The following is a 7,954-nucleotide window of genomic DNA, read 5'->3' as shown; positions in this document are numbered from 1 at the left end:
AGGTCTGAAAGCTGAATAAATGAGCTTTCCATTGATGTATGGTTTGTTAGGATAGGACAATATTTGGCTGAGATACAACTATTTGAAAATCTGGAATCTGGTGCAAAAAATCTAAATATTGAGAACATCATCTTTAAAGTTGTTCAAATGAAGTTCTTAGCAATGCATATTACTAATCAAAAATGAAGTTTTGATATATTTACGGTAGGAAATTTACAAAATATCTTCATGGAACATGATCTTTACTTAATATCCTAATGATTTTTGGCATAAAAGAAAAATCTATAATTTTGACCCATACAATGTATTGTTGGCTGTTGCTACAAATATACCCCAGCGACTTAAGTTTTGTGCTCCAGGGTCACATATTGTTTTTATTTTTCATGCATCTTCTACAGTAGCAATGCAACACATTTCTGTGTTATTTTCTTGTGTTCGTAACAACTTACAAGTCTGGTAGAGTGTGTGATCCTCGGTCGTTTAGCATGTGATGCCTCGTTTTTCTCTGTAACCATTTACAAAAGCACCAAATGTATGAAACCAAGTGTTTCTAAATCTGTTCAGATTTTAAAAGTTGTGTTGTGATGCAGACAGCTGGTGGTACATTGAACAATTTCCTTTCAAATTACTCTAATGCATCCAGACGTTGTACATGTAGTTCTCATTATTCTCAGTGTTAATTAAAATCACTGCATCACAGTATTTCTTATGATAATGCGACTTTGTGGTAATGCATTGTGGTAATAACAGTTTTACACGGACGCTCACTCACGCTCTTTCTATATGTGCAGAAAATGAATAAGAAATTACATTTTTTATTTTACTATTCTGTGGCAAAAACTGTTTTCCCTGCATTTTGGGGTAAAATACAATTTTTATGATTTTGGGGTAAATGTGCATATTTTTACATGAACTGCTTGCTTGCGCTCTTTCTATATGGCTGAATCTAATGAAAATGTGCAGAATATAAATATGAATTTTTGGTTTTCCACATTTATATTTTTTGAATAAAAGTAAGCACATTTAACAATTTCCTTCCAAATTATGCAATGCATCCAGACCTTCTCTTTATTCTTAGAGTTGTTTCAAATTATTGTATCAGTCTTTATTTCAATTAATTTGTAAATGCATTTTTTTTTGTAAATACTTTACAATTTAAATAATCATATTACAGTAATAAGAATAGATGTTTTTGCATTGTGGTTATGAAAAGTTTGAGGAAAATTGTGTAATGAAAATTGTAGTAATTTTGGGGTAAATTTTTGAAATTTGAAAATTTGGGGTAAAGTCGGCAAGTGTATGATGCCTAGGGTTGTGTATTAATTCTTTACTTGAGACTTGAGCATTGTGCTTGTTTAGAACGCAGACAGCTGGTGGCACATTTAACAGTTTATTCACAAATTGCTGTAATGCATCCACACATTTTATCCGTAGTTTTCATTATTCTCAATGTTGATTCAATTTACAGTATCACTTTATTTTAATTAACATGTGGCTTTGAGGAAATGCATTGTGGTGATGCATTGTGGTGATGCAATTTTGGTTTGAAATGTGCATAAAACATTTGAGAATCAGACAGAACAGTGAAAAGTCAGCCCGCATGCATGTGTTTTGCACATTACAGGTGGAGGTGCATCTGTCCGTTCCTGCAGCTCCAGTAGGGGGCGTCGTTCACCAAGCTGGCCCGTGTAAGGTGGCGTGGGTAGCTCGCGGTGGTTTTGGTCAGGCAGACTGGAGCCCTTGGGCGCTGGCATGCAGCTCAGCGTTCGGGAGGGGCCCCCTCAAAAACCATCTCCTCAGGGGCCACACCCACCGCGCTCGCTCTCGTTACTTCAAGCCAGGCCTCCGGATTTAGAGCGGCTCTGAGACCGCTCGCCCCAGCCGGTGGAAGTCAAAGCATTCGGCTTTATTTTGGACCCAGACTGCGTGGCATTCGCTCGCTCCGAGCATCCGCGTGCAGTTCACATGCACATCTGGGAAAGTCTGTTTACAATCACTTCCTCCGAGACGACAAACCCAAACCGTCCTTGACCTAAAAATCCAATGTCAGTTTCTGATGGTGGTCTTGACGTTTATAGTGCTCCTGAGTGCATGAGTGAGAAGAAGCGGCCACACGGTGAGGAGGTGGAAAGAGCTTCAGAGTTCAGTGTTTTCTTGTGCTTCTGTGCTTTAGCTGCAGCGTTGGGTGGTCCGAGCTCTCCTCGAGCGTCTGCTGTGGGTTTCTGACCTGCCGTGTTTTGTTTTGGTGTTTAAAGGAAGGGCTCTCTTTAGGTAAAATGTGCTTATTTTTACACGGGGCCGCTCGCTCGCACTCTTTCTATATGGCTGAAACTCATGAAAACATGCAGAAAGTAAATACAAAATTTCATTTTCCGTAAAATGAGGGGCTAGTGAGATTTTCACAATATTTCTTTCATAAAAGTTAAGCACATTTAATGATTTACTTCCAAATTGTCATTGATGCAATGCATCCAGACCTTTTAATTCTCATTATTCTCAATGTTGATTCAGTTAACTTGAAAATACTAAAAAATGGTTTGAAATTACTTTGTAATATAAATTACACAGCATTTCTTTCTTATTACAGTGATAAGAAGGATATATTTTTTGCATTGTGCTTATAAACATTTTTATTGAAGCCTGTTTCCAACATGGAATAAAAAAAAAACTTTTTATCTTAAAATTCTGATTTTGTTTCTGAGTTTATGTCTCACAGTTCTGTTTTTTTTTTCTGCAACTGAATAAAAAATAAATTCGGTAATTATAACTTTTTATCTCAACATTCTGACTTAAATAAAAAGTCACAGTTACCTATTTAATTTTTTTTATTATGTGGCAAAAACAGGCTCCAATACATTTTGGAGGTAAAATGTGTTTAATAGTAATACAAATTCTAATGATTTTGGGGTCAAATGTGCTTAATTTTACATGGACTGCTTGCTCACACTCTTTCTATATGGCTGAATCTCATGAAAATGTGCAGAAAATAAATAATAAATTTTATTTTCCATAACTTGATCGGTATTTTCGGTCTATTAAGATTTTCACAATATTTCTTCATGAAAGTTAAGCACATTTAACAATTTCCTTTCAAATTCTCATTTCTTCAATGCATCCAGACTTTTAAATTATAATTACTGTCAGTGTTGATTCAGATTACTGCATCACTTTTTATTTCAATTAACTTGAAAATGCAAATACTATAAAATGGTTTACAAATATTTTACAATATAAATAACACAGCATTTATTTCATATAAAATTCATTGTGGTTATGAACATTTTGGGGTAAAATGTGCTTAATTGTAACAATTTAGGGGTAAAATGCTGATTTTTGGAGTTAAATGTGCTTCATTTGAATACATTTGGGGGTAAAATGTGCTTAATTGTAATGAAAATGGTAATGCAAATTTCTAATTTCTTTTAGATTTTGGGTTGAAATGTAAGGTGTTCCTGACAGGTTTCGTGAGCTTCACCCATATTCTGCTCTTTATCTCCCTTCCATGTGCACTCTCTGAATTCTTCTTTTAAAACGTCTTCATTGCCCCTGTGTTTTGAGAGCGTTTCACGAGTGATGTTAAACTGATGATTTGTGGAGGACACTTGTGGTGGAGCTCACGGGGGCAGACGGCAGCACTAGTGGTAACTCGGTGCCATGTTTAGTATAGTCTAGAGTGCTGAGTAACCAGTAATTCATAAAATTGGCCTCTTTGTTATGATCATACTGGCTCCTTCAGGCCCCACACAGTTTGACATCCAATTCATGAGTCTTCAGTTAATGACCTGCATAAAGCACAACCAAAGCTGTTTTTTTATTGCAGAAAAGTCTATTGTAGATGACTTTAAGCTTTACCCTTTTTTAGCCCATCTGATGGTCTTTCTCACTTATTTTTCCATAGAAATTCCTGTTTCTGTGACCACACGGTCTGGAAAAAGCCATCTCGCTGTGAGGCGAGTTTGTCCCTGACCCTGTATCTCCCTCTTTCCATATTTCCATCTCCAAAGCCACTCACACACGTCTAATCATTTCACTTTTTCCTTGCATGGCAGCGTTATTAAGAAGTTTAATTCGCTGAGGGCCTGGGCCCCGAGAGGAATTCAGGGAGAATTATTCCATTGATTCCCATTTCACCACAATGAAATCCTCGGTACTCTGATACGGAGACTAATGATGGAAGCATATAGACCTTAAAAAACCCAAAACTGGTCCAAAATGAGTTATGCTGAAAGCCCCTTAGTTTGTATATTTAATATCTGTAAACTGGCCAAAAATGCTGATATTTCAGCTAATGCTGCTGTCTTGGGTTGCATTGACTCTAAATGGATGTAAAAAGGAACGGAGCTCCAAAAAAGTACATTTGATTTGTAAGGGTACCTGTTTGGAAAGCATTCAAGTGCCACAAAAAAAAAAAAAAAAAAAGTAAACTTGATTTATAAGGGTATTTATTTGGAGAGCTTTCAAAACTATGGCATTTGTGAACTACTAATGTTACATGCAAGTGCTGCTTTATGACACAAGAATGGTTGCAAGTTTGTTATGATTGGATCACGGTCAACAGGTGAGAAGATATAATGTCCAATGCAAATAAATAAATAAGTAAAAATAATAATTAAAAAAATTATAGTAAATCTATTGGATCATGGTCGTCAAGTAAAAAGAAATAAAATATTAAATGCAAAAAATACTAATAAATCTATTGAATCATGGTGAACAAGTAAAAATAAACAAAATATTAAATGAATAAATACTGATAAATCTATTGAATCCTGCTCAACAAGTAAAAAGAAACTATTTTAAAATGCAAAAAAAAAAATTAATAATAATAATAATTTTTTTTTGTAAATTTAAGGCCATTTTACTATTGGATCACATGCAGTCAACAGGTAAAAAGAAAAAATGTTGAATTAAAAAAATACTAATACATTTAAGACCATTTTACTGTTGGATCACGGTCAACAGGTAAAAAGAAACAATGGTAAAAGCAAAATGTATTAATACATTTAAGGTAATTTTACTATTGGATCATGGTCAATGGGTAAAAAAGAAATAATTTTAAAATGCAAAAAATATATACTAATGAATTTAAGGCAATTTTACTATTGGATCACATGCAGTCAACAGGTAAAAATGTTGAATGCAAAAAATACGAATAAATTTAAGGCCAGTTTACTATTGGATCAGGGTCAACAGGTAAAAAGAAACAGTGGTAAAAGTAAAATGTACTTATATATTTAAGGCCATTTTTACTATTGGATCATGGTTAACAGGTCAAAATAAACAAAATATTAAATAAAAAAATACTAATAAATTTAAGACCATTTTACTGTTGGATCACAGTCAACAGGTAAAAATAAAAAAATGTTAAATGCAAAAATACAAATTATACAATAATTGTGTTTGCTCGCCATTTGATGTCCACTCTTGGAAGAAATTTTTAACAATCACCCCTGAATTCATTTTTTATTTTTAAGATTGCTTGTTTTTTTTTTATCCAAAGTAAACTTTAGAAACCTTATTTAATTGCTTGCTTGCCATGAAAATAGCCAAGGAAGCTGGCATGGCATTAAAACATCAATCAACCAACATTTGATGTCCAGCGTAAAATCTGGATCTCGAATCAGAAAACCACTGGTTTACACCAATATACACTGATGTAAATTATTAAGAAAAACCACTTTATAACTCCACAGCAACCAGCAGCTCACACACGCCCTTCATTAACACAATAATCAGCGGTGCTTTTTACAAGCCATTACCTCGCCCAAAGAGGAAGACATTTCAATGTAAAATGCAAAAATAGAAAAGATAAAAAACACAAAATGTTTTCCTTCAGTTTCCCTCTAAATCCCTAATTATAGATTGCTTTCGCGCCACTTTGAAGGAAGCTGTTAGTGGGGATCAAGCATTTACAGCTCCTCAGAGTGATAAAGGATATCCCAATAAACTACTCTTTATACGCCACTGTTGCACCTCTCCTTACAATTTCAGCCTGTTCAGGGTGTGGGATTTCAAAGGGAAATAGGAAAGCTATTAGGCCAAATGGGGAAACCACATGCAAATCGTTGGGAAGGCAGTTCCCTCAAACTGCTGAAGCCTCCACATGTGGTACCGCGCTCCACAGTTTAGATCTATGCGTGTTCAGTCAATTTTGTAAAGGCGCACTCGTTTTTCACTCTGATGATCATGTTTGTGTCTTATATGTACACAAATACATGTCATGTTTCATTCAAGTATCAACTTTGTCTCAGATTTTGCTCCTAAAATTCATTGGAAGAAATAAAAATGGGTACAAATGAGTCACTAGTGTCATCCAGTAAGAGTACAATCTAAAAAATGCTGGGTTAAATATAACCCAGCGCTGGGTTAAAAAGGGACAAACCCAGCTATTGGGTTGTTTTGACCCAGTGGTCAACCCCAACTGCTGGGTCAAAACAACCCAACCGCTGGGTCAAAACAACCCAATAGCTGGGTTTGTCCCTTTTTAACCCAGCGCTGGGTTATATTTAACCCAGCATTTTTTAGAGTGCATAAAACTATCAAATGAATGCTGAGCAGCTCAGATCATTTGATGAGAAATGTTTGAGTTCATAAATGCTGGGTTGTTTCAACCCAACCTTGGGTCAAATATGGATTAACCCAACTGTTGGGTTACATTTTTTAATTAATTTTTTAACCCAAAAGTTGGGTTAGTCCTTAATTATTTGACCCAAAGTTGGGTTAAAACAACCCAGCATTTTTTAGAGTGAGGTTGTTTGATTGCAGACTTTGGGATCTTGGCAAATCTGAGTTTGAGATGCTGTTGAGATCTCTTCCGATACTTTAGAGAAGACGAATGTGAAATTATGTTGATTATATAATTGCTATAGAGCACAACAGTAGGTTCTCAAAGTATCATCTCCATTCATTTTCTACATATGGAAATTGATTTTTAATGCTAACTGATAAACCATTAAAGGCAGACCTTTTGTGAGCTCCGAGGTTGTTAATCGATGCTTTTGTTGAACCCATCTGTTCAATTAATTCAAATAATTGTTTAATAGCAGAATTTGTGGTGAAAACTACATTACCCATGATGCTGTAAAGAAAATCCCACCAATCACAGAGTTGCATCGAGCAAAGCTCCGCCCACTCCCATGGAGCGTGTGAATGAGTAAACGAGTCGGTCTCCTTACGCTTTCAAAATACTTAAATGTTTGTGTGTGTGTGTGTGTGTATGCATATTTTGCGAATGCATTAAAATACATTGTTTATATAGATACAATAAACAACTTTAAATTAATAGTTTTATATTCCGCTATCATTTTAACTCGATTATGTCATTTGCAGTGCTTCATGGGATTGTAGTTCATTCCCTAATTAAATCCATTAGGTACCCAGTCTTGCACCTTTGTCTTTTTATCTGATTTTCATATACTTTATATAAGTCGAAGTTTGTAATATTGTCACTCTCCTCGTAACCTGTTGGTTTGATTCATGGCTTATAATGCTTTAATAAAGACTTTTTAAACATCCTTATGCAAAAAATGAAAGGGAAAAATACTTCCGGAACCAGTGCCACTGAAAAAGTGGAAAGGCACTAATCCACTTTATTTTTATTAAATGTTAAGTACATTCAAAATGCACAAGACAGATTTGAGAAAATGCTGTTCATTTTGATTGCATATTTATTAGGGCTGTAACGATTCACTCAACTCACGATTCGATCCGATTCACGATTTTGATTTCACGATTCAATTCGATTCACAATTTTTTTTAAACAAAATGAGATTTAAGACCAATTATACATTAAATGTGTCCTTTTATTATTGCTTGGACAAAATACTGTACGTTTCTTTGTGAAATTGAAATATAGGCTAACGCAATAATAATATACGGTAACACTTTACTTGAAGGGGTGTGCATAAGACTGACATGGCACCTTCATAATCATGACATGACACGTCATGAATATGAA

Source organism: Sinocyclocheilus anshuiensis, unplaced genomic scaffold (genome assembly GCF_001515605.1).
Source record: "Sinocyclocheilus anshuiensis isolate Anshui unplaced genomic scaffold, SAMN03320099.WGS_v1.1 scaffold1632, whole genome shotgun sequence".
NCBI classification, from domain to species: Eukaryota; Metazoa; Chordata; class Actinopteri; order Cypriniformes; family Cyprinidae; genus Sinocyclocheilus; species Sinocyclocheilus anshuiensis.
Note: the sequence above shows the minus strand (reverse complement) of the source record.